The sequence below is a fragment of the Callorhinchus milii genome, unplaced genomic scaffold (assembly GCF_018977255.1).
Source record: "Callorhinchus milii isolate IMCB2004 unplaced genomic scaffold, IMCB_Cmil_1.0 Scaffold13, whole genome shotgun sequence".
Lineage (NCBI taxonomy): Eukaryota > Metazoa > Chordata > Chondrichthyes > Chimaeriformes > Callorhinchidae > Callorhinchus > Callorhinchus milii.
This window is the reverse complement of record NW_024704754.1, coordinates 9,162,941-9,187,541: the sequence shown is the minus strand read 5'-3', so window position 1 is coordinate 9,187,541 and position 24,601 is coordinate 9,162,941. Positions and strand designations below refer to the sequence as shown.

The following is a 24,601-nucleotide window of genomic DNA, read 5'->3' as shown; positions in this document are numbered from 1 at the left end:
TAGATGTTTAAAGATGCTTAATGCAGGTGTTTAAAATTAATAAGGTTAACATAAATAGGCTGTTTTCAATGGTTGGGGAGTCCATAACCAGTATAAGGCTAGGGGATCTAAAAGAAAATTTAGGAGAAACTACTTCACGCAGAGGGTTGTGAGATTGTGCAACTTGCTGCTTGAAGCGGTGATTGAATCAGATAGTATAGATGCATTCAAGAGGAAAACTTTCACATGAGGGAGAGTGGAATAGAAGGGTATGGGAGTCGGTAAGGAATGGGCGAAGACTTTTGTGGAGTAGAAATACAAGCACAAACTAGTTGGGCTAAGTGCTGTACATTCTTTGTAACTTTGTATCTTGGTTGCATTATGTTAATCTTACTCCTGTGCTTTGCAGATACCTTGAGTGTACTGATGATAGCTCCCATCATTATCAGATAAATTGCTTATCCAGCTCACTCCATATTATCGCTTACCTTTGGCCTTTAATTCCTTCTTAAAGATCAGTCCTTGGCTACACACTTAACAGCAGAGTCAAGTGTTTTACTCAACCAAAAATCAAATTGAACTTTCTTTTTGTGCTGCCGAGAATTTGTTCAACAGCACTTTAACTGAGGACAAAAGAAACAGTTGGAAACAAAAAAACTGCAAAGAGAATATTAGAAAATCATGTTCATGTTAATATTTTATGTTCGATTATAACCGCTGACATTAGGATATTGATTTTTGCAGCTATTGAGGGAAATGACTGCCTGCCACACAGTATTAAAAAGAAACATTTAGCTGAAATCAATTTGCTTTGCAATTTGCTTTGCAACTTGTCTGTCGTGCATTTTTGCCTTTTGGAGCAATTTCATCTGCGGTATAAGCTCTGTTGGAGTTTTTAAAATATAAAAATGTAAATTGAAATATTTAAAAATAGCAATGATAGGAAAGAGGATCTCTCTCCCAGAGATGTGATATGACATAGGGTCACACAAACCTGCAGCCATCAATCTGTGCCTTCACTGTTGACACTCTTCAGTCTCGAGATAGGGTCAAAGAATGTTCATCATTAGCGACTAAATGTTCACTGCATTGTGATCGCTGCTCACAACCGACCAGCTGGGATCTAGAATACAGCAAGAGATATTTTTAAAATTAAACTCAGGTTGTTATACGTTTGACTTAATTTAAGGTGAACCTGTAACACAGTCCTGTAGCGAATTGGTTAGGGCACTCGCCTTGCAAGCGAGAGGACCTGGGTTCGATTTCTGGGCAAGGTGAAACATAACTGGAAGCAGTCCTGGAATTAACTGGAATTAACGGAATGCTTTTATCCATATGCATGTCCTAATTGGTGACATTAGATCTGATATCAAAAATGCAAGGATTAACTTGCACTGTTTGCAAAAATAGTAATAATAATCCTTACCTATAGGATTTCACGTGGGGAGGACACCTGAAAGCGCTTCACCGGATTTACTGTGGGGATTTGCGGGGCAAACACGCAATCAATTTGCAGTGATGTCTCACAAACAGCCATGAAGGTACGGAGATTCACTGATCAAAGGAACTTCCTATTTTCCATCTTGTCAAGATTGCATGACTTTATTCAAAAAGAAAAATGGGTTTCCCCGGTGTGCTGGCTTACAATCCTCTAGACCAGGGGTGGGCAATTATTTTGGCTGGCGGGCCACTTCACTAGTTTTGGTAAGCTTCACTGGCCACACATTTAATATAGATGCAAATGCTTAATAATAGCTCAAAATCAAGTCTTACACTTGCACATGCATAAAATAAAGTCTATATAATTGACATTCATTAAAATTAGGTTAAATAAAAACAATCACTGAGCAGACATTTATTCAATATTTATTCATTTATTCACATATTGATGAGAATGTGAGAAGTTCACTCAATGGGAAGAATGAAAGTGTTGATGTGCGTTAACCAGACAATTAAAGTCAGGCATCATCTCCGTTGTTGCAATACGGAGTACTGCTTCAAGGTGGTCATTAGTCATCACAGATCTATGTTTTTGATTTATTGAATTTCATCACAGAAAATGTCTCCTTGCATATATATGTTGATCCAAAAGCACAAGCATCCTCCGGGCATGAGCGTTTAATTTTTTAAAGGTATATTCATTAAGAGAGGCGTAAAAACTGGGAAGCGGCACTGATTTGAATTGCTCCGCAAGCAATGGATCACATCGCAGGTCAATAAGCTTGACTTGGAGGTCAAATGGGGCTTTGTCAACATCAAATGAGAAAGGTGAAGAGACTAAAACAGGTCATTTTTGATCAAATTGAAATCCTGGAATCGGCAAGAAAATTCTGCATGTAAGTCAAGTAGTGACAAAGTATACTTTTCAAGACTTTGTTCGCAAACAGTAATGTGCTGCAAAGTTGGGCAAACAGCCTGTTTCCTATCTGACGTGATAAAATAAATAATTTAGTCATAAATGACTTAACACTGAAATACAAATTGTGCACAAAGGTCCCCTTCTGTTGCAGTTTTCAATTCAGTTCATTCATGTGGCCGATGATATCAATGGCAAATGTGAAATCAGAGAACCAATTTGCATCATTCAGCTGTGGGAAATCCGAATCTTTTTGTTTCATGTCCAAAAATCAATCAATCTCTGCTCTCAGTTCCCACACTCTTTTCAAGACCTTTCCTAAACTACAACAACAACAAGATTACATTTGTATAGCACCTTTTACGTCGGGAGGACGTCCCAAGGAGCTGGACAGAGTACAGCATTTCAGACCCGAGCTGGGGTCCGGGGGGGAGAAGGGAGGGGAGGGGAAGGGGGTTGGCTGATGGCATGGTCGAAGAGGAGGGTCTTGAGGGGATTGGGGGATTCCAAAGGTTGGGGGTAGAGTGGCTGAAGGCTCTCCCGCCAATGTTGGGGCGGGTGAGTCGTGGAATGTGGAGCAGGACAGAGCCAGCTGAGTGGAGGGAGCGGGCGGGTTGGTAGGGGGTTAGGAGATCGCAGAGGAAGGATGGGGCGAGCCCATGGAGGGCTTTGTAGGTGAGGACCAGGATCTTGAACTGGATCCTCTGAAGGACAGGGAGCCAGTGGAGTTGGGCGAGAGTTGGGGAGATGGGGTCACGGAGTTTGGTGCGGGAAAGGACACGGGCTGCAGAGTTCTGGATTATCTGCAGCCTGTGGAGGGAGGAGTTGGGAAGGCCAACAAGCAGGGCATTTGCATAGTCGAGCCTGGAGATGATGAAGGCATGAACAAGAGTCTCAGCGGCCTGAGGGGTGAGGTAATCGTGGGTCAACGAGCGGCAGGGCCTCGAAAACCCAGGTAAACCAAGCAGGACTCAGGGAAGGTAAGTCAGACAGCGGCGGGTAGTCACAGGGCTGGGCTCCCGGGGATTGGGACCGGTGTTAGCCAGAGCGGGGGCTGGGGTCCCGGGGATCGGGACCAGCAATAGCCAGAGGCAGGGACAGGTAACTGCCGGCTGGGCTGGGCGTCTAGTGGCCTTTGAGGTGGGGCGGGTGTTGCATGGATCGAGCAGCGGCCACTACCTGTCAGGGGGAGCTGCCATTTTGGACCTCCAGTTTTTCCCGCCATTCCGCGTAACGTCACTTCCGCCCGCCAGGTTTGAATCCCTGGTAGCAGCTACAGCACAGTATAGTACAGGACCGCCTGTATCAGTGTCTCCCTCCCTTAGTCTGTCTGTCTGCCCAGTCCTTCCCCTGCAGGCTGCTCGTTGCTCTCCACAATGAACGCCCTCCGCCCTCTGCTCCAACTCTCGCCCCATCAGCCTCCTGCAGGCTGACAATGTCTTAGTAAATCCGCCGCCTCTCATCCCAGCGTGCGCATCTTGGCTGCTGCCCCCAACCTGAGCTGGCCCTCCCTCAAAATGCCTCCCTCCCTGCAACTCTCCAGTTCTGTCCTCTCTCTCTCCGCCCTCCCCGTCTCCTATCTCTGCTTGACACCCCCACCTCACCTCCCACTGTTCCAACCTGGGAATCCTCCTCCGGGGTCATCGAGGCACTCGACGTTGGCTGTCCAGCAGCAGCCACACCGACTGCCCCATTCCTCACTACCGCTGCAAGCCACCCCGGACCCTGGCCCCGGGGGCTAACCTCTCCTCCCTCATTTGCGTCCCCACCCTCCCTCCCAACCATTCCCCAAACCCCTCCCATCCCACACATCCCCCTGCCAACTGTCCACTCCGCAAGGGACTTCAAAATGTCCGCTCCATCTCCAACAAGACCCTGGCCATCAATGAACTCATCCTCGATGAGAACATTGACATCATGGCACTAACAGAAACCTGGATCACCCCAGGTGACACCTTCCCCCTCACTGAGGCCACACCAGCCGGCTACACTTACCACCATGCCCCACACCCCAACCGTCGCGGCGGTGGTGTGGCTCTCATATCCACGGCATCACTTGCCCTATTCCCCTACTCCACCGGTTTGTTCCCCTCCTTTGAACACCTTACCTTCTGCCATCCCTCCCACCTCTCTCTGAAAATTCTCTTCCTTTACTGCCCCCCAAAATCCTCTCCCACCTTCATCTCTGACGTCTCCACTCTCTTTGCTTCCCTCTGCATCTGCTCCGACCGCCTCATCATCCTAGGCGACTTCAACCTCCACTTCACCACCTCCTCAGACTTCTCCTCTTTCCTCTCCTCTCTCAACCTCTCCCTCCACATCCACTCTGCTACTCACACCCACGGTCACCCGCTCAACCTGGTGATCACCCGGGGCCTCAGCGTCTCGGATGTCACCATCACTGACAAGGCCATCTCTGACCACCATTTAATCTCCCTCAACTCCTATATCCCTCTCCCCATTGTCTCCAAACCTACCACCATCTTCTACCTCCCGTGAAAGAAGATCTGCTCGCAATCCCTCTCTGCTGCCCTGGAGTCCTCTGATCTCCTCCCCCTCTGGTCCACCTCTCGCAACAACCCACTCACTGCGCTTACTCTTCTCCACAGCACCCTCTCCACCACACTCAATGCCCTTGCTCCCCTCACCTCCCGAACTGCCTCCTATTTCCGATCCTCACCCTGGTTCACCAGCCACCTCCGCTCGCTTAAGGTCCAGGTGCAGTCTTCCAAATACATTTGGCTCAAATCCGGCCTAACGGTCCACCGCCACATCTGGCTGGATCTCATCAAGATCTACTGCTCTGCTCTCGCCTTGGCCAAATCATCCTTCTATTCCAGGTTAATCCTGGAGGTGAAAGGCATTCCAGGCTCCTGTTCTCTACCACTAATCAGCTCCTCCGCATTCCCGGACATGCCTTGCAGATACTTATCTCCGATTCTCACTGCGAGAAAATACTGGGCTTCCTCGAGTCCAAAATCGATGGAATCCGCACAGCTGCCACTGCCCTCCCAATGTCCAACCCCTCCCTACCCCCAACCCACACAATTACTCATCTGACAATTACCCATCCCTCCTTTCACACCTTTGAACCTGTCACCCCCTCCTCTGTCTTCAACATGGTAACCTCCATGAAGTCCACCACCTGCTCCCTCGACTCCATTCCCACCCCCTCCTTAAATCCCAGCTCCACCTCCTTGCCCCACTACTCGCCGATATCATTAACCTCTCCCTGTCATCTGCCACTGTTCCTTCCCCCCTCAAAACAGTCACTATCACCCCCACCTTGAAAAAGCCTTCCCTCGACCCATCACAGCTATCCAGCTACCGGCCCATCTCAAATCTTCCTTTCCTATCCAAGATGCTTGAGAGAGCTGTTGCCTCCCAGCTTCGCTCTTTCCTCTCCTCTCATTCACTCCATGAAGCCCTCCAAGCTGGTTTCCGTGCTGCGCTGGCCAAGGTCACAAACGACATCCTGACCATGTGTGACCAGGGCTCCCTCTACCTCCTCGTTCTCCTCGACCTCTCCGCCGCCTTTGACACAGTGGACCATTCAATCCTCTTCCACCGCCTCTCCTCCCACCTCAACCTTCAAGGTTCTGTCCTTGACTGGTTCAGGTCCTACCTTTCACCCCACCTCCACTTCATTGCAGCAAATGGTTTCTCCTCCAGCCCCCACACTGACTTGTGTGGTGTTCCTCAGGGCTCTGTCCTTGGTCCCCTCCTCTTCACCCTCTATATGCTCCCCGTTTGTGACGTCATCCGCAGACATGGGGTAAATTTCCACATGTATGCGGATAACAGTCAACTCTATTTCTTTGCCTCCACCCTGAACTCCAGGACTACTGAGGTCCTGACGGATTGTCTGTCCGATAATAAGTCCTGGATGAGGGACACCTTTCTCCAACTCAACGTCAGCAAGACCGAGGCCCTCCTGATCGGCTCGCGGCTGCCTCAACGGCTGCACACTCAACCTCACTAAGCCAGTCAGGAACCTGGGTGTCTTGTTTGACCCTAAACTGTTCTTTCTCCCCCACATCCACGCCATGACCGGCACTGCCTACCACCACCTCCACAATATTGCCAGACTCCGCCACTCCCTCACCCCTCAGGCTGCCAAAACCTTCATCCACGCATTCGTCATCTCAAGACTTGATTACAGGAATTCCTTCCTCATCGGCCTTCCCAACTCTTCCCTTCACAAACTGCAGATCATCCAAAACTGCAGCTCATGTGCTCTCACGCACCAGGCTCTGCGACCCCATCACTCTCACCCTCGCCCGACTCCACTAGCTCCTCATCCCCCAGAGGATTGAGTTCAAGGTCCTCATCCTCACCTTTCAGACCATCCATGGCCTTGCCCCCTCCTACCTCTCTGACCTGCTGACTCCCTACCAACCTGCCCGCTCCCTCCGCTCATCAGGTTCTGGCCATGTTTCCCGCTCGACCCATCCTACCATCGGTGGCCGGGCTTTCAGCCTCTCTGCCGCCACACTCTGGAACTCCATCCCACAGTCCCTTCGCCTCGCTTCCTCCCTTGCATCCTTCAAGGCCGGTCTCAAGACCCTTCTCTTCAACCGTGCCTTGGGTCTCCCTCCCATCTCTCTGCCTTCCCTCACCCCTACACCACCCCTCCCCCATGCTCGGGCCCCGACACTTGACTGTTCAGCACTTTAGGACGTCATCCCGACGTGAAAGGCGCTCTATAAATGTTATTTTTGTTGTTGTTATTGTAGTGGTGGAGTTGGGCGATGTTACGGAGGTGAGGGAAGGCAGAGTGGGTCATGGCTTGGATGTGGGGAAGAAAAGACAGTTGAGGGTCGAACAAGACACCGAGGTTCCTGACTGGCTGGTGAGTTGAAGTGTGCAACCATGGAGGTTGATGTCTCCAGAGCCTGAGGTGCGGAGGCGCTGGTGTGAGCCAATCAGGAGGGCCTCAGTCTTGTTCACATTCAACTGTAGGAAATTTGCCCCCAGCCAGGACTTCATGTCCGACAGGCAGTCTGTCAGGACAGCAGTGGTCCTGGAGTTGAGGGTGGAGGCAGAAAGATAGAGTTAAACTAAGCCATCTTACATTCGTGTGATACAGAACACCCTCGTGCTCGAATTCCAATTCCTCAAGCAGTTACAAATTGCCAGTGGTTTAATCCTCTTGCTCAAATGTAGTTGACCACATCTGTAACTGTGTCCACGACATTGCTTAGTTTTAGAACACTCTTACAGAGGACCTCTTGGTGGATAATGCATTGTAGAAAAACAATATTCTGTTCTGGATTTGTTTCTTTGACTTGATCTTGAATTCTTTTCAGTAACTCAACATTTTTTCCTGTTAGATTTGGGCTTCCATCGGTGGTCACATTCACCAATTTTTTCCACTCCACTCCTAATTTTAAGATACACTTATTTACTGTCTCCAAAAAATCTTCTCCAGTTGTCATATCTTTCATTGATTACATTGATGCTAGTTCTTCTGTGAGCCTCGAATAAAAATTATCAACTGGGCTGTGTCTTTGACATCACAACTCTTATCGAGTGCCAGTGAAAAATATGCAAAAATTGCTTACTTTACTTTTTAACTGCAGATACAGGTTCTCAGAGATATCCTCGACACGTCTCACAATAGTTCGCCTTGACAAGCTAATGTTCTCAAACTGTTTTTTTTTGTCTGGGCATAAAATCAAGGCAGAGTCAATCATACATTCCTTTATAAATTTTCCTTCAGAGAATGGTTTGCTGTTCTTGGCGATTTTGTGTGCAATCACGTAATTCACTCTTGTAATCTCATCCTGGGACGCAAATTGTTTTGTGAAAATGCTTTGTTCTTTTTGCATTTGAACAATAATGGGGCAAGCAAAGCAGGCGACGTGAAGCAGGCCAGAACCCGCTGAGTGGAGGGAGCGAATAGGATGGTAGGGGGTTAGCAGGTCAGAGAGGTAGAGGGGAGCAAGACCGTGGAGGGCTTTGAATGTGAGGACCAGCATCTTGAACTGTATCCTCTGTGTGATGGGAAGCCAGTGGAGTTGGGCAAGGATGGGGGTGATAGGGAGAGGACACGGGCTGCAGAGTTCTGGATGATCTGCAACCTGTGGAGGGAGGAGTTGGGAAGGCCGACAAGAGGTGAGTTTGCATAGTCGAGCCTCGATTTAATTAAAGTGTGTATGAGGGTTTCAGCGGCCTGTGGTGTGAGACAGTGTTGGAGCCGGGCAACTTTGCAGAGGTGGGGGAAGGCAGAGTGGTGCAGATTTGGGGTAGAAGGATAGTAAAAGGTCAAACAAAACCCCAAGGTTCCGGACTGGCTTAGCAAGGTGGCGTGTTCATCCATGGTTGGTGATGCTGTCAGCGCCTGTGGTGAGGAGGCGCTGACGGGAGCCAATCAGGAGAGCCTTGGTCTTGTTGACGTTCAACTGAAGAAAGTTAGCTCTCATCCAGGATTTGATGTCTGACATACAATCTATCAGCACAGCAGTGATCCAGGAGTCAAGGGTGGAGGCAGAGAGGTAGAGTTGGGTGTCATCCACATACATGTGGAAGTTGATCCAATGTCTGCGGATGATGTCACCAAGACATGTTGAAGATGCGGAAGAGGAGGGGACTAAGGACATTCTGTCCATCTGTGACAGGGCTCCCTCTGCATTTGATATAGCATCAGGAGGACGTCCCATGCGCTTCACAGAACACACTGTAAAGTGAATTGACTGTATATTTTTTGTGGGCGAACGTGGCAGCCAATTGCGCACAGCAATGTCCCACAAACAGTCGTAGATTGAAAATGACCAATTTATTATTGTTTTTGGTTTTGGAGGGATTATTATTAGGCTCTGTGTGGAGTAAGGAAACTTGCCCCAGGTTTCGCCCTCTGCCTGGAATTGAACTCAGGTCTTTCACTTGCAAAGCGAGTGCTCTACCCATTGAGCTACAGGACTCCCTAAATGAAGATGAAGCGCAGGCAGTGTGAGAGGTATGATCTGAACCAGTCAAGAACACTGCCATGGAGGTTGAGGTGAGAGGAGTGGCGGTTGATGAGGATAGAGTGGTCAACAATTCAAAAGCAGCAGAGATGTCAAGGAGGACGAGGAGGCAGAGGGAGCCCTGTCACAGATGGACAGAATGTCATTTGTCACTTTGACCAAGGCTGTTTCTGTGCTATGGGCGGCACGGAAACCCAATTGGAGGGGTTCAAGAAGGGATTGGCAGGAGAAGAAGGAGCGAAGCTGAGAAGCAACAATGCGTTCCAAGACCTTGGAGATGAAGGGGAGGTTGGAGATGAGGTGGTAGTTAGAGAGAAGAGAAGGGTCCAGGGAGGGTTTTTTAAGGATAGGAATGATGACAGCGTTTTTTAAAGGGGTGGGAACAGTACCAGAGGACAAGGAGAGGTTAACAATGTGAGTGGGTAAAGAGGCAAGGAGGTGGAGCTGGGAGGTAAGGAGGGGGTGGGGACGGGATCGAGGGAGCAGGTGGTGGGTTTCATATGGGTTATGGTGGTGATGAGAGAGGAGGGAGAGACAGGTTCAAAGGCGTAGAGGCAGGGGTGGGCAGGGGTCAGGGTGGAACATGCCCTCGAATTGAATATAAGGACAGCAAGTGGGGAACAAGTCGAGAGAACAAACATGGATAATAATAATAATAATAATCCTTGCATTTGATATAGCGCTTTTCAGGTCTTCTAGACATCTCAAGACAAGCGCTTCACAGAATATGCTGTAAAGTGAATTGACCGTATATTTATGAGCGAAATGCGGCAGCAAATTGTGCACAGCAGTGTCCCACAAACAGTTGTGGTTGTTTTAAGGTTATAAGGTTGTTTTAATAACTAGCTTAGCAGCAGTTAAAGACATCTGAGCTGGAACTGGTTGAGGTCAGTTTCTGGTAACATAATCATCCTTAGCTGGGTGTCTGGGAAGATGATCTCCCACCTGGGGTTTTGAGTGATTACTTCCTTGAGGATGATAAGAGGAAAACGAGAGACAAATGCAGGGAGACTTGTGAATTAGACTATGGAAGGAGGCGGAGTTAAAAACACTTAAATGACAGACATCCCAACATGCCCCAGTTCTGACGAAGGGTCGTGGTCCCGAAATGTTGACTCACTTTCCTTTCTCCATAGATGATGCCTGACCTGTTGAGTGTTCCCAGCGACTTCTGTTTTTGTTTGTAAAAGAATTAACTTTGGAATAGTTGGAATCGTCATAGAGGGTCAACCCTTTTTTTCAGTGGGATTGAATAATATCGATTTTACTGTATCTATTGTCTCAACTTGAAGGATTTGTTAAGCTAACAGTCTGACTTGTTGACTATTGCTATTATAAGTTCAATAAACTCATGAATTATACACCAACATTTTGTTTGTCTCCTCCCAAATCTTACAGGTGCAAACCCTTCCTGTCCAGTGTCTTGGGATCCCTCCCATTGTGAAAGGCGCAATATAAATTCAAGGCAGCATAACGGAGATTGATCCTGCATTGAAACTGCTATAAAAACTAATGTGAACGGAACGATTCAAATTTTCTAATAAAATTATTAATAATAATAATAATCTTTGTATTTGATATGGTGCTTTATCACGTCTTCGAGACATCTCAAAGTGCTTCACAGAATATACTGTAAAGCGATTGACTGTATATTTTGTGGGCAAAATGCGTGAGCCAATTGCGCACAGCAATGTCCCACCAACTGTTGTGGATTGATTGACCATATTATTATTTTTAATTTGAAAGGATTATTACCCCTGGAAAAGCGATCCACCAATCAACTAACTACCAGATTCCTACTTACTGCTAGATAAACAGAGGCGTGTGGAGTAAGGAAACTTGCCCAACGTTTCGCCCTGCCGGGAATTAAACCCAGGTCCTCTCACTTGTGAAGCAAGTGCTCTAACCACTAAGATACAGGACTCCACAAAAGTATTTTATTTCTTGAGGCACTTAGGTTCATTATGGTTTGTTTGCTATGTTGGGGATAACAATTGAAATTAATTTTAATTTTATTTTGATTTGCACAAGAAACTGCAGCAGTACATTAACTGGATAAAGTCCTAAAACGCGTTGTTGCCAATCAACTCCGCGCACACCTCTCCTCCCTCTCCCTCTTTGAATCCTTCCAGTCCAGTTTCCGCCCTGCCCACAATACAGAGACTGCGCTTGTGAAAATCACAAACGACATCCTCTCTATCTGTGACCAGGGCTCCCTCTGCCTCCTTGTCTTTCTGGACCACTCCGCCACTTTCGACCCAGTCGATCACGCTCCTCCATCACCTTTGCTCCATCATCCACCTTAGTGGGACCGCACTCACCTGGTTCGAGTCCTACTTCACGAACCGCCAGCAGTACATCTGCACAAACGGCTTTTCCTCCCGCTCTCTCCCGGTTACCTATAGGGTACCCCAAGGATCCATCTTGGCCGCCTCCGCTTCCTAATCTATCTGCTCCCTCTTGGTTTCCTGGCCAACAATCTCACAGATGAAATTGGTCACTCACTCCATGGGAGTTTGTGACATATTGCTATGCGCATATTGGCTACCGCATTCGCTCACAAAATACACAGTCACTCCATTTTATAATATATGCTGTGAAGCACTTTGAGAAGTCTCGATGACGTGATAAAGTGCTATAGCTAAATGCAAGGATTATCATTATTATATTGTGAGTTTCACTCAGTTTTTTGGGGGGTTTCCTTACAATGCTGCAGGTTGCCTTCAGAACTGGAGCTAGTTTTATTTGAAGTTGCTGGGTGCTGGACTCGCGGATAAAAAAAGCATAAGAAAATGAATGGTACGATTGCGTTGCCGAAAGATTTTTTAAAAAATAAAATGAAATAATCCAAAATCAAACTCTTGGGAAAAGTAAAGCCAAGCTTGCCAGAATGATTGAAGAATGTTCATATTTGACTTCAATCCATTCACAGAATGCTGTGCCTGAAACAATATAAACTGTTTTGGCCGACGATGTTGATGATCAAAGGGCACTTTAGGAAGCAACGGCTGAGGGATTAATTAATCAGTTTAATTATTGTGATGACTTTGGTCACTTGAATGACAGAACATTTGGGGACTCATTTTTGTCAGGCAGGAAAATGATACTGTAACATTCAGGTTTATCCTCACAAGCTCTAGTTTGTCTAATCAATGTTCATAGCCTGGGCCAATAGAAAAGTGCGGCCGCACTTTCCCCGTGGAATCTGCTATAAACAACCCACTGCTACAAACCTGCTATAAATAACGTTTCTGGCCTGCGGGCCGCTCACTGTTTACCTGACTTCACTGTGGGTGGAGCGGCTCTGGACGCGCAGACGCGGTGTGGCCAAGTGGCAAATGGGCTTCCCTCAGAGGCCCCACTGTTCATAGAATCATAGAATTATACAGCATCGAAGGAGGCCATTCGGCCCATGTATATCTGTGTGTGAGTGTCGTGTGAATGTATATGTATATCTCTGTGTCTATGAGTGTGTGTGTCTCTCTGTCTGTGTGTGTGCTTCTCTAGATCTGTGTGTGGTGCCAGGCCCTAAGAAAGGCAGGAGGTGGTGAGCTCCTGTAGTTTTGCTAGTGTCCGCCTCCCCAAAAAAAGGGTCACCCAGTTTATGTTAAAGAAATAATTCATATTTTTTTGCAATAATTTAATATGTATCATTTCCTTATGTTTAATTTTTATCAATGAATGAAAAAATGTAGGTTGGCAGTAAAATGTAGGTTGGCACCAATCAACTCCCCGCAACTTTTGCAAAATTTGTCAAGAAATTCCCTGCAATTTTCCACGGGATTTCCAAATCTCCCTGCAATTTTTGACAAACATTTCCGCATTTTTCTATTTGCCCAATTCATACATCTAACAATGGGTATCATCCTTTTTGCTTGCTTCTGAACTGCCTTCAAAGCCCTAGTCAGCCCACTTATGTTGCAGTGACCAGAACTGACTGAATGCAGTATCTAGACCTGTCCTGACACGAAGGAAATGAAAGATACAAATTCAGGTTAAAAAAAAATGCTTGGTGACCTTTTTCCTTATTTTGTTTGCCATAGTTTTCATGAACAGAAAATTCTATCGTTTTTCACATCAACATTATTGGAATTCCCAATGATAGAAACACATATTGCTGAATTCATATTGCACGTTCTGCATCACAAATGACAGCAAAAACCCATAAAAAGTCCCAGCGCATTAATGTGTGTGTGCTATAGGCAGCCTAACGAAGATTGATCCTGCATTGAAACTGCTATAAAAACTAATGTAAACGGAACGATTAAAATTTTCTAATAAAATTATTAATAATAATAATAATCCTTTAATTTGATTTAGAGCCTTATCATATTTTTGCGATGCCTGAAAGCACTTAATAATAATAATAATAATCCTTGCATTTGATATAGCGCTTTTCACGTCGGGAGGACGTCCCAAAGCGCTTCACAGAACACACTGTAAAGTGAATTGACCGTACATTTGTGGGCGAACGCAGCAGCCAATTGCGCACAGCAATGTCCCACAAACAGTCGTAGATTAAAAATGACCAATTTTATTATTGTTTTTGGTTTTGGAGGGATTATTATTAGGCTCTGTGTGGAGTAAGGAAACTTGCCCAAGGTTTCGCCCTCTGCCTGGAATTGAACTCAGGTCTCTCACTTGCAAAGCGAGTGCTCTAACCACTGAGCTACAGGACTCCACATATCTCTCTCCAATCCTTACTCCAGCCCTTCCAGTCTGGGTTCTGCCCTGCCCACAGCACAGAGACTTTAAAACCTTCCTCTTGGACCATGCTTACGATCACCTCTCCCTCCCCATGCCTCAGTTTCAGGCTGCATCACTGCTAAGTGCTCCGAGACACAACACTGTGTGAAAGGAGCTATAGAAATGCGAGTTGTTGCTATTGTTGAAAGGCATCGTATAAATGCAAATTGTATTGCATTCTTGAAATCAAGAACATCTTCTGCACACCATAGAATGAGGTGCACAATGAACTCAGGATTACCAAAGGATATCTTAAAATTCATTTCCCACCAGAGAAGCCACTTTTCTACACAAAAACCTTCACCAAACGGCCATGTTTTATCAGCTTTAAGAAGCCCAATCAGTTGCTCACTTAGCTATTGGAGCTAGTGTTATATAAATCAGACTGAAATATATAACTGAGCTAACCTAATCTCACAAAAAAATTATGGTCAACATGAAAGAGAAATAAATTATATCCCACAGATTATCATAATTTATTCTTTTTATAACTTTCATTAGAACAAACCTAGTAATGGATTGGCTTATGAAAAATTATACAATGCACTAACTCCCTTTGGTTGTAGTGTCTTTGATATAGTGTCTCAGTCAGTTAGTAACACTCACACCTATGTGTTAAAAGGTTGTGTGTTCAAGTCTCATATTGGAATTTGATCTGATAATCCAAGCTTCCACTACTTTACTGCAGTAGTACATTATTGAAGGCGCTGTTCTTTGGATAAGTTGTTAAACCAAAGTCCAATCTACTTATCTTCAAGTGGACATTAAAGATGCCATGACTCTACTTGAAAAGAGAAGGGAGTTTTCCCCAATTTTCTGGCTAAATGCGTTATTTACTTCATGGTTTGCTTTTGCTGAGCGAATTGACTACCACCTCCTTTCTCAACAAATTCAATCACTTGACAGCAATTATATGCGAAGTAACATTTTGATGTTATAGTTTTGGAAACAAATGTCATAATAATAATCCTTGCCTTTGAAATAGTTCCTTATCATATCGTTGACATTTCAAAGCTTCACAGGATACAATGTAAATATTGGATTGATTGTGTTGTGGGCGAAACGCGGCAGCTAGTTGTGCACAGTAATGTCCTACAAATAGCCATGGAGCGAGTGACCAAGATTATTTGGAGGGTTGTTGGCCAGGACACTGGGAAAAACTTCTTTCTCTTTTCGGATAGTGCTCTGGGATCTTTAACGTCCACCTTACTTTAACATCTCATCCGAAGGATGGCACATCTGACAATGAATCACAGCCCTCAGCACTGTATTTGAGTGTCACCTTAGACTATGTGATTCCAAGTCCCGACATGGGTTGATTTAAAAGTTACGATGTACATATTGCCCGAATATACTGTAAAGTGAATTAACTGTATATATTGTGGGCAAAACCCGACAGCCAATTGCACACAGCAATGTCCCACAAACAGTCCTGGATTGAGTGACCAGATTATTACCCCCGGAAAAGTGATCCGCCAATAACTGGATTCCTACTTACTGCTAGTTAAACAGAAGCGTGTGGAACAAGGAAACTTGCCCAAAGTTTCGCACTGCCTGGAATCAAACCCAGGTCCTCTCGCTTGCGTGGTGAATGCTCTAACCACTAAGCTACAGGACTCCACTAAGCTACAGTAATACATCTTGGAATGATAAGAGCACACTTAAGCATTAAGGATATTAGGTATGCCTTTGGAGTCCATTGTTAAGTTTGTCATTCCTCAATGCTATTTCTTCTCTTGGCTTCCATCAATGCCTCCACACCTCAGGCACCTCAGCATCCAGGAATGCACACTCCACCTCACTGAGCTAGTCAGGAACATTGGCGTCTTGTTTGACCCTCAACTGTCCTTTCCATCCTACATCTGTGCCATGACCCGATCTGCCTTCCCCCCCCTCTGCAACATCGTCAGGCTCCACCACTGCCTCTCCCCTCAGGGCTCTGAAACCCTCAGCCATGCATTTATTACATCTAGGCTCGACTAAGCCAATGCCCTGCTTGTCGGCCTTTTCAACTCTTCCCTCCACAAGCTGCAGATCATCCAGAAGTCTGCAGCTCATGTTCTCTCCCGCATCAGAGTCCGTGACCTAACACCTCCACCCTCGCCCGGCTCTACTGGCTCCTCATTCCCCCAAAGGATGGAGTTCAAAATCCTTGAACACGCCTTCAAGACCCTCCATAGCCTTGCTTCTTCCTGCCTTTGTGATCTGCTAACCCCATATCAACCTGTCTGCTCCCTCTGCTAGTAGGCTCCATGTCCCCCGCCCAGCCCTCCCACCATCGGCAGTCGGGCCTTCAGCTTCTCTGTTCCCACCCTTTGGACATCCCACAGTCCCTTTGTCTTGCTCCCTCGCCTCCTTCAAAGCATGTCTCAAGGCCCTCCTCTTCGACCGTGAATTCAACCACCCTCCTACTCCTATCCTCCATGCCCTCCATCCCTCCTGATCCCTACCCCCAGCTCGGATCCAAATCTCTCACTGCCCAGTGCCTTGGGACTTCTTTCCGACGTGAAAGGCACTATACAAATGTAATTTGTTGTCGTTGTTGTAGCCATTTTCCTGTATAGTTCTGCCTAACCACAGAGCACTGGAAACCGCAGCACAAGGTCTACCTACAGAACTCGAGATTTTAAGCACAACATTAGAGCAGAACAAATGACTACTGCACACTGTCACAGAAATGGAGCTTCATTAGTCTTTTATATAACTGGGCAATTATGAAATGTATCAAAAGAGAGGGCACATTAGCCAGACTTCCAAAGCTTTCATTCAGAATTACCTATGATGCACAGGGCTTTAATAATTATCCACTTAAAATCTCTTGGCGCGTTCAATTTGGCTTACTAAAAATAGAGTCAGGTTCGGGTGTTTGTGTAACCATTTTTAACTCCATTGATAAGGATAGATATTACCAAGTGCTTTGTTTAAATTAAAAATTGTAATTGAGCATCCTAAAAATAAAACAGCTAGTTCAATTTATGAAAATAACGCGCACATATTTAATTTTGGAATTTTTCTTTAAAAAGGTCTCCGGCAATAAGTTCTCTCTTTGTTACTCTGACATGCAACCAGGACAAAAGCGATAGATTAACTGTCCCATTAACTCTTCAGAACGAAAGCATCAATTACCAGTTTAAGAGGCTTTGCATGGTGAATGAATATCTTTGAAGGTGTTAAATATAAACTGTCTGAATGTAACTACACTTACTGCCTACATCAGCAGAAACAAATACTTGGCCTAAACTTTCGAGCAAATAACCAGATCATGAAGTAAATTTATTCAGCCAGCTTTGTGGAGTCCTGTAGCTCAGTGGTTAGAGCACCCGCTTTGCAAGCGAGAGTCCTGAGTTCAATTCCAGGCAGGGAGAAACCTTGGGCAAGTTTCCTTACTCCACACAGAGCCTAATAATGATCCCTCCAAAACCAAAAACAATAATAAAATTCGTTATTTTCAATCTACGACTGTTTATGGACATTGCTGAGCGCAATTGGCTGCCGCGTTCGCCCACAAATATACAGTCAATTCACTTTACAGTGTGTTCTGTGAAGCGCTTTGGGACGTCCTCCCGACGTGAAAATCGCTATATCAAATGCAAGGATTATTATTATTAATATTATTCCTGTATCTGCTACCAAACACAGTGCCACCTCCTTTTGTACAAATAATAATAATAATAATAATAATCCTTGCATTTGATATAGCGCTTTTCACGTCGGGAGGACGTCCCAAAGCGCTTCACAGAACACACTGTAAAGTGAATTGACTGTATATTTGTGGGCAAACGCGGCAGCCAATTGCGCACAGCAATGTCCCACAAACAGTCATGGATTGAAAATGACCAATTTATTATTGTTTTTGGTTTTGGAGGGATTATTATTAGGCTCTGTGTGGAGTAAGGAAACTTGCCCAAGGTTTCGCCCTCTGCCTGGAATTGAACTCAGGTCTCTCGCTTGCAAAGCGAGTGCTCAACCACTGAGCTACAGGACTCCAAATGCCAATCCTGCACTGTGATCTGCTCCTCTTTGTGAAGCAAATGCTGATTTCTATCAATTTCTTATCAAGACCCACATAAAGTTCTGAGGTAACTACTTAGTTCCAGCATTTAACTAAATGGGCAGAATGCCAAGAGATAAAAGTTGGTTATTTTATTCAGAGAAGGGAATTTTTCTATCCTAGTATCCTGGCCAACAATCCCCCTAATAAATTGATCACTCACTCCATGGCTGTTTATGGAACCTTGCTTTGTGCAAACTCGCTGCCGTGTTCACCCACAAAACACACAGTTGCTCCACTTTACAGTGTATCCTGTGAAACGCTGTGGGATATCTTAGTTTAACGCAGAGAAGTGTGAAGTGATGCATTTTGGGAGGAAGAATGAGGAGAGGCAATATAACAACAACAAATTACATTTGTATAGCGCCTTTCACGTAAGGAGGACGTCCCAACAAATATACAATAAATAGTACAGATTTAAAGGGGGCACAGGAGCAGAGAGACCTGGGGGTTCACATACACAGGTCTTTGAAGGTGGCAGGACAGGTTGTTAAAAAAGCGTATGGGATTCTTGGCTTTATAAATAGAGGCATAGTGTACAAAAGCAAGGAAGTTCTGCTAAACCTTTATAAGTCAGCTGGAGTATGTGTCCAATTCTGGGCACCACACTTTAGGAAGGATATTAAGGCCTTGGAGATTTACCAGAATGGTACCAGGGATGAAGGATCTTAGTTATGTGGAGAGATTAGAGAAGATGGGATTGTTCTCCTTAGAGCAGAGCAGGTTAAGCAGAGATTTAATAGAGGTGTTCAAAATGATGAGGGTTTTGATAGTGTAGATAGGGAGAAACTGTTTCCACTGGCAGGCGGGTCAATAACTAGGGAACATAGATTTAAGATAATTGGCAAAAGAACCTGAGGGGAGACGGGGAGAATATTTTTACACAGAGAGTTGTTACAGTCTGGAATGCACTGCCTGAAAGGGTGGTGGAAACAGATTCAATAATCCCTTTCAAAAGGGAATTAGATTGGTACTTGAAAAGGAAAAATTTGCAAGGATATGGGGAAAGAGCGGGGGAGTGGGTCTGATTGGGCAGCTCTTCCAAAGAGCCAGCGCAGGCACAAAGGGCCGAATAGCCTCCTTCTGTGGCGTAATATTCTATGATTCTATGCCTCATGCATGACTCTAGACATTCAGAGCTGGAAGGCTACTCAACCTTGAGTTACATGAGAACCAAGCCCAACCTTTTAATTCAACATCTACATATGGAAGCTGGAGCAAGATTCACTGGATAGCAGTGAGAAGCAGAACACATGGCAGTTTTTTTGTCGACCTACATGGCAGATAATTTGCACACAGATATAAGTTGTCAGCCTCTCTGCTCCCACCCTTTGGAACTCCATCCCACTGTCCCTTTGCCGTGGTCTCTCTTGCCTCCTCGAACGCGTCTTTGGTCACTATCTTATCCCTATCCTCCTTGTCCTCCATCCCTCCTTATCCCAGTCCCCAGCATGGGTCCAAATCCCTGACTGTCCTCCCGATGTGAAAGGCGTTACACAAACATAATTGGTTGTTATCGTCCGTAAAATTGCTAGCACTCTAGGGGTTAAAAGCATCACCCATAAATGTGACCTGATGGTACGTTTCAGTGTGTAACCCTGGGGTTTACTGTATTATTATCTGTGTGTTGTCCAGCTCAGAAGATTTTCAGCTGTGACGCTGACAAAAATGCTGATGTTGCAGTAACAAACAGCAAGCTACCTTCTACAGTGTAATATTAATCATGTCTTACTAAAATAATCAATTACATCTTGAATACCGTTGTGATAATGATTAAATAGTGAATTGTTAAAAACTGTACAAAGCTGTGGTACAAGACCATTTAAAATGTACAGTTACACACATCATTGGTTCCTAACATGACAGAGCACCAGGGTTTAAATTGCGGAATTTGTTAATGGGATTTTTAATAAAGGATGCTGGTAGAATCTTCTCATCGATTCATGGGAAACTTGCTCAGGATTTTGATGATAATAATTATTATTTTCATTTGAGACAGCGCCTTTCATGTCAAGAGATGATGTCTCACAGAGCTTTGAAGGATATACTGTAAAGTTTATTGACTAGGTGTTTTGTGGATGAATGGAATGCTGGAACAGAATTCAGGCACGTTGGTGTGATACACTTCTTTTCAAAAGTTCTCTATTCCAAGGATTATTATTATTATTACTCCCCATTTGCACGACTTGGATGCCTTACTAAGATATCTCTGATTAAAAAATAGCAAAGTGAGACCCCTGTGTTTCATGAAATTCCTGCTAGTGTATAAATTATACATGGTATCATGTTACAAACTGCACGACTTCTGGCACATTTGCTGATGGGCACTGTTCCAGCGATCCTTTATCATATTTATGAAACAACTTATGAAAAGTATACCCCAAATATCAATGTTCGCACACTTAACAGTGGCATCTATGGTAATTGCTGTGCCTCACAAAGGCTTCACCAAGATCCTAATCGATGATCCCCACTTTCGGTATAAGGAGATTTTGTTGATCTCACCTAACTAACAAACTTGAAGGGAACATTGTGAGTTCCTGTGTTAATTTGAAAAAGGACATAACTCTCTCTGGGAAATGCTAAATCTCCACTTGGCCTCTTGATGAAAGTTTGGCAATAACTAATAATAATAATAATAACAATCTTTGCATTTGATATAGCGCCTTATCACGTCTTCTCGACACACAGTCATTACACTTTACTGAAAATCCTGTAAAGCGCTTTGAGATTTTTTGATGATGTGATGAGGCACTATAACTAATGCATGGGTTAATGTCTCAGTTTAATGTCTTGTCTGAAGGTTGGCACTTTCAACAGGGCAGCGCTCCCCCCAGCATGGCAATGGAATACCAGCATAGACTGCGAGTTCAAAGTCCTGACGTGGGGCTTGAACCCACAGACTTGGGACTCAGAGGCAAGAGTGCTACCAATTGAGCCACGCGACACCATGATGAAATATAAACAACATAAAAATGAATGAGAAATTGCGATTCGGCTCTCACCAACATAGAAATCCACATGCAGGACTTATTTTGCACACATTAGTCTTCCTCCAGCCCTGTGTGAAATCAGGAATCTGTAGTTTCTTTAGCAATCCCTCAAAGTATTTGCTACACAGCATCATTTACATTGGAGTGAACTTAGTAAACAGGTGCAACCATTCCTTCAGAAATAGTTTAAACACCAAATTCCAATTCTAATAATATCTTCAACTAAAATCAATACAACTAACCGTTTCACATCAGATCTCTTTGATCGGTAATTTCTTCAACATTTTTCCAGCATGTCAATTTAGAGTCTCATCTCATCCTCCCTTTAAAGATTCCTGCTGTAATTGATGAATGATATCCTAATAGATGTTCAACAACAACAACAACAAGATTCCATTTATACAGCGCCTTTCACGTCGGGAGGACGTCCCAAGGCGCTGGACAGTTGGGTCAGGACCCGAGCAGGGGGGAAATGGTCAGGGTGAGGGGAGGGAAGGGAGGGAGCGAGGAGGGGGTAGAGAGTCGAGAGGGGAGCTGAAGGCACGGTCAAAGAGAAAGGTCTTGAGACCGGCCTTGAAGGAGGAAAGGGAGGAAGGAAGGTGAAGGCACTGGGGGATGTAGTTCCATAGCCCAGGGGCTGAGAGCCTGAAGGCCCGGCCACCGATGGTAGGGTGGTTGGGGCGGGGGATGTGGAGCAGACCGGAGCCAGAGGAATGGAGGGTATGGGCAGGTAAGTAGGGGGATAGTAGGTCGGAGAGGTAGGAGGGAGCAAGGCTGTGAATGGCCTTGTAGGTGAGGATGAGGATCTTGAATTCAATTTAGTTCAATTTAGAGTAGCCATGTATCAATGAACAAACATCATCCTAAGAGCAACAACCCATGTTATGCAATGAGTTTACCCATATAATGGTCTTATGCATATAATGAGCTTTACTCATGTATTGAGCTGGTATGAATTGCCTAGAAAAATGCAAAGCCACTGCATATTACAATAAAATGTAACCTGCTGTGAGACAATCTCCTAGGATCCTACAACACAATGGAGGATATTCGGTCCATCTCGCCTGTACCAGCTCTGAAAAAGCTAGCTGACTAGTCCCACACCCCGCTCTTGCCCCATAGTCCTGCTATTTTTTTCTTTTCAAGAACACATCCAATTCCTTTCAGGCAGTGTATTCCAGATCGTAACAACTTTCTGGGGGAAAAAAAATTCTCCCCTCTGGTTCTTTGCCAATTATCTTAAATCTGTGTCCTCTGGTTACCGACTCACTCACCAGAGGAAACAATTTCTCCTTAGAGCATCTTTCTCCTGATGCAAAAGGTTAGATGAATTTCAAGGATTATTATTTGTAAATGACTTACAAGCCAGTTCAGCCTTCCTTCAAACTTACCCCCATTTTTCCAAATCATTCCAAGCTTTCCTTCCTTCCCCTTTTACAAGTTGGGCCAAGTTGGATGACCAGGATAATTCCAATTCAGCGATCTGGAAGGTTAAAGCACAGATTCACAAAGGAAAATAGTTTTTTTTCCACTTATTCTATTGGAAGCCAAATTCCTGCAAATAGATCTTCTGCACAATTAATCCCAACAATGTGCTTCCTGGACATAAGGCGTGGAGGTGTAGTGTTATCTGCTGTTGTCAAGTTGTTATGATGGAGGCTTCCTGCTACTCCTTCTGTTATGCGATGTACAACTTTGGTGATTGGGTGGAGAAAGTGGGTTCAATTATGCAGGAAAATCACTCCAAACAACAGGACAAATGTTTCACTAATGACGGGAACAAAAGCCTTTTGGAGTTTTGACCTGAGTGTACAGGACTTAGTGTAGCCAATACTTTCGTGAAGCCCTGAAACCAGTCAGTAGGGGCATTTGGCTACATTTATCTGGATTTGTAAGGCTCACTTAAGCTACAGGAATAACATCTGCAATGTGGACTTTCAATAGGAACACTAGATCTTGAATACTATGAAACCAATGTTCGTACATCCCCCTCAACCCTGCTACACTCCACCATTGATGGGTGAGCTTTCTGCTACTTTGTCCTCACCCATTGAACTTTCTTTTCAAATCCTTCTGCTTTGTCGTCTCCCTCTCAGTTTTCAAAATCTTTTGTGTCTTCCACCATTTCCTCCTTTCCCTTCCGATATCTCTCCCAGCTCGGGCTCCCACTCCGTCTTTGTAAAGACTGTCAGCACCTTGGGACGTCCTCCCGACGTGAAAGGCGCTCTAAAAATGCAATCTTGCTGTTGTTGTTGTTGTAAAGTGTTCTGAGATGTTCTCCCTCCATGAACGGTGCTGTATAAGTGTGACTGGTTGATATCTAATCACTGTACTGGCATTCTTTCTTGCCTGGTGACCCACAGGTAAGATCAAAGATACTATCAAACAATATAAAATTGATAGCCAGAGGGCTGAATATTCTTACCATTTACAATACCAATAAGATAAACTGAGAGTTCTTAGATTTACTTAACAGTGGAGTTCACAGTGGGTCCACGCAAGTCAAATCCCAGCTATGTAAATGGAGTTATGGCAGGAGCCTTTATTTCTGGTAACGAATTGACATTCAGCCAATTTAAACTGGAAAACGTCCACAGGAAAAGGACAGTGCAGTGTGCTTGATTTTGCTCCCTGTGATTCAGCAAAGGAAATATATTTGGTGACCTCATGAGCATTATCTAAGTATTCAGGAGTGATGGATGGTAATTACTCATTCAGTAGCGCTCTGGTTCTTTGTGAAGTTCCTCTGCTTGGAAAGATAAGACAGTCACTGACAGTGAACAGAAAGTTCTCTTTACACAATGAATTCAATAACAAATCTAAACATGGGAATCAAGCCAAGAAGTGACACATTAAATTATGTAGGCTTGTTTCTTTGATGATTATAAGTATTTGGCATAAATGACTTCCTCATTAAAATGCGGATTCCATTGTGCTCTTATTCCTATGTTCAACTTCCTGTGGATTGCACTGTGAAGTGTATTGATTGTATATCTGAAGTAAAATACAAGAAATACAAAATGGCAGACTCCTGGATGATCAGGTTGCTGCTGATGTCTCCGGGACGCTCCCACCGCATGAATGGCGCTATATAAATGTTGTTGTTGATAATAATATAATAATAATCCTTCCATTTAATATAGCGCCTTATCACATCTTCGAGACGTCTCAAGGTGCTTCACAGGATATACTGTAAAGTGGAGTGATTGTATATTTTATGGGCGAAATGCGGCAGCCAATTGCGCACAGCAGTGTCTCACAGACAGTCATGGATTGAGTGACCAGTTTATTATATATTTATTTTCAAGGAATTATTACCTTCGGAAAAGCGATCTGCCTATCAACTAACAACTGTTTTAAGTTTTAATTTAATTTAAAATTAAAACTTAAGATTAAAATGAAAAATTATGATGTCATTTTGTGCACCCTGTGAAGCATTTGCACGGTGCACATTGGTGGCAACTTGGCCTGTTTAGTGCAGGAAGCCAGTGCAATTGTACACAATGTG

The 24,601-nt window shown here is 44.7% G+C and overlaps 1 long non-coding RNA gene across 1 annotated transcript; it reads right to left on the bottom strand.

Moving 5' to 3' along the window:
- Window positions 1-984: 984 nt before the first annotated feature.
- LOC103188155 lies at window positions 985-23,286 on the bottom strand. Its single transcript, XR_488957.2, has 3 exons — window positions 23,141-23,286; window positions 22,485-22,576; window positions 985-1,102 (listed from the first exon to the last, which is right to left on the bottom strand). It is a non-coding gene; the product is annotated as an uncharacterized LOC103188155 (long non-coding RNA).
- Window positions 23,287-24,601: the final 1,315 nt, after the last annotated feature.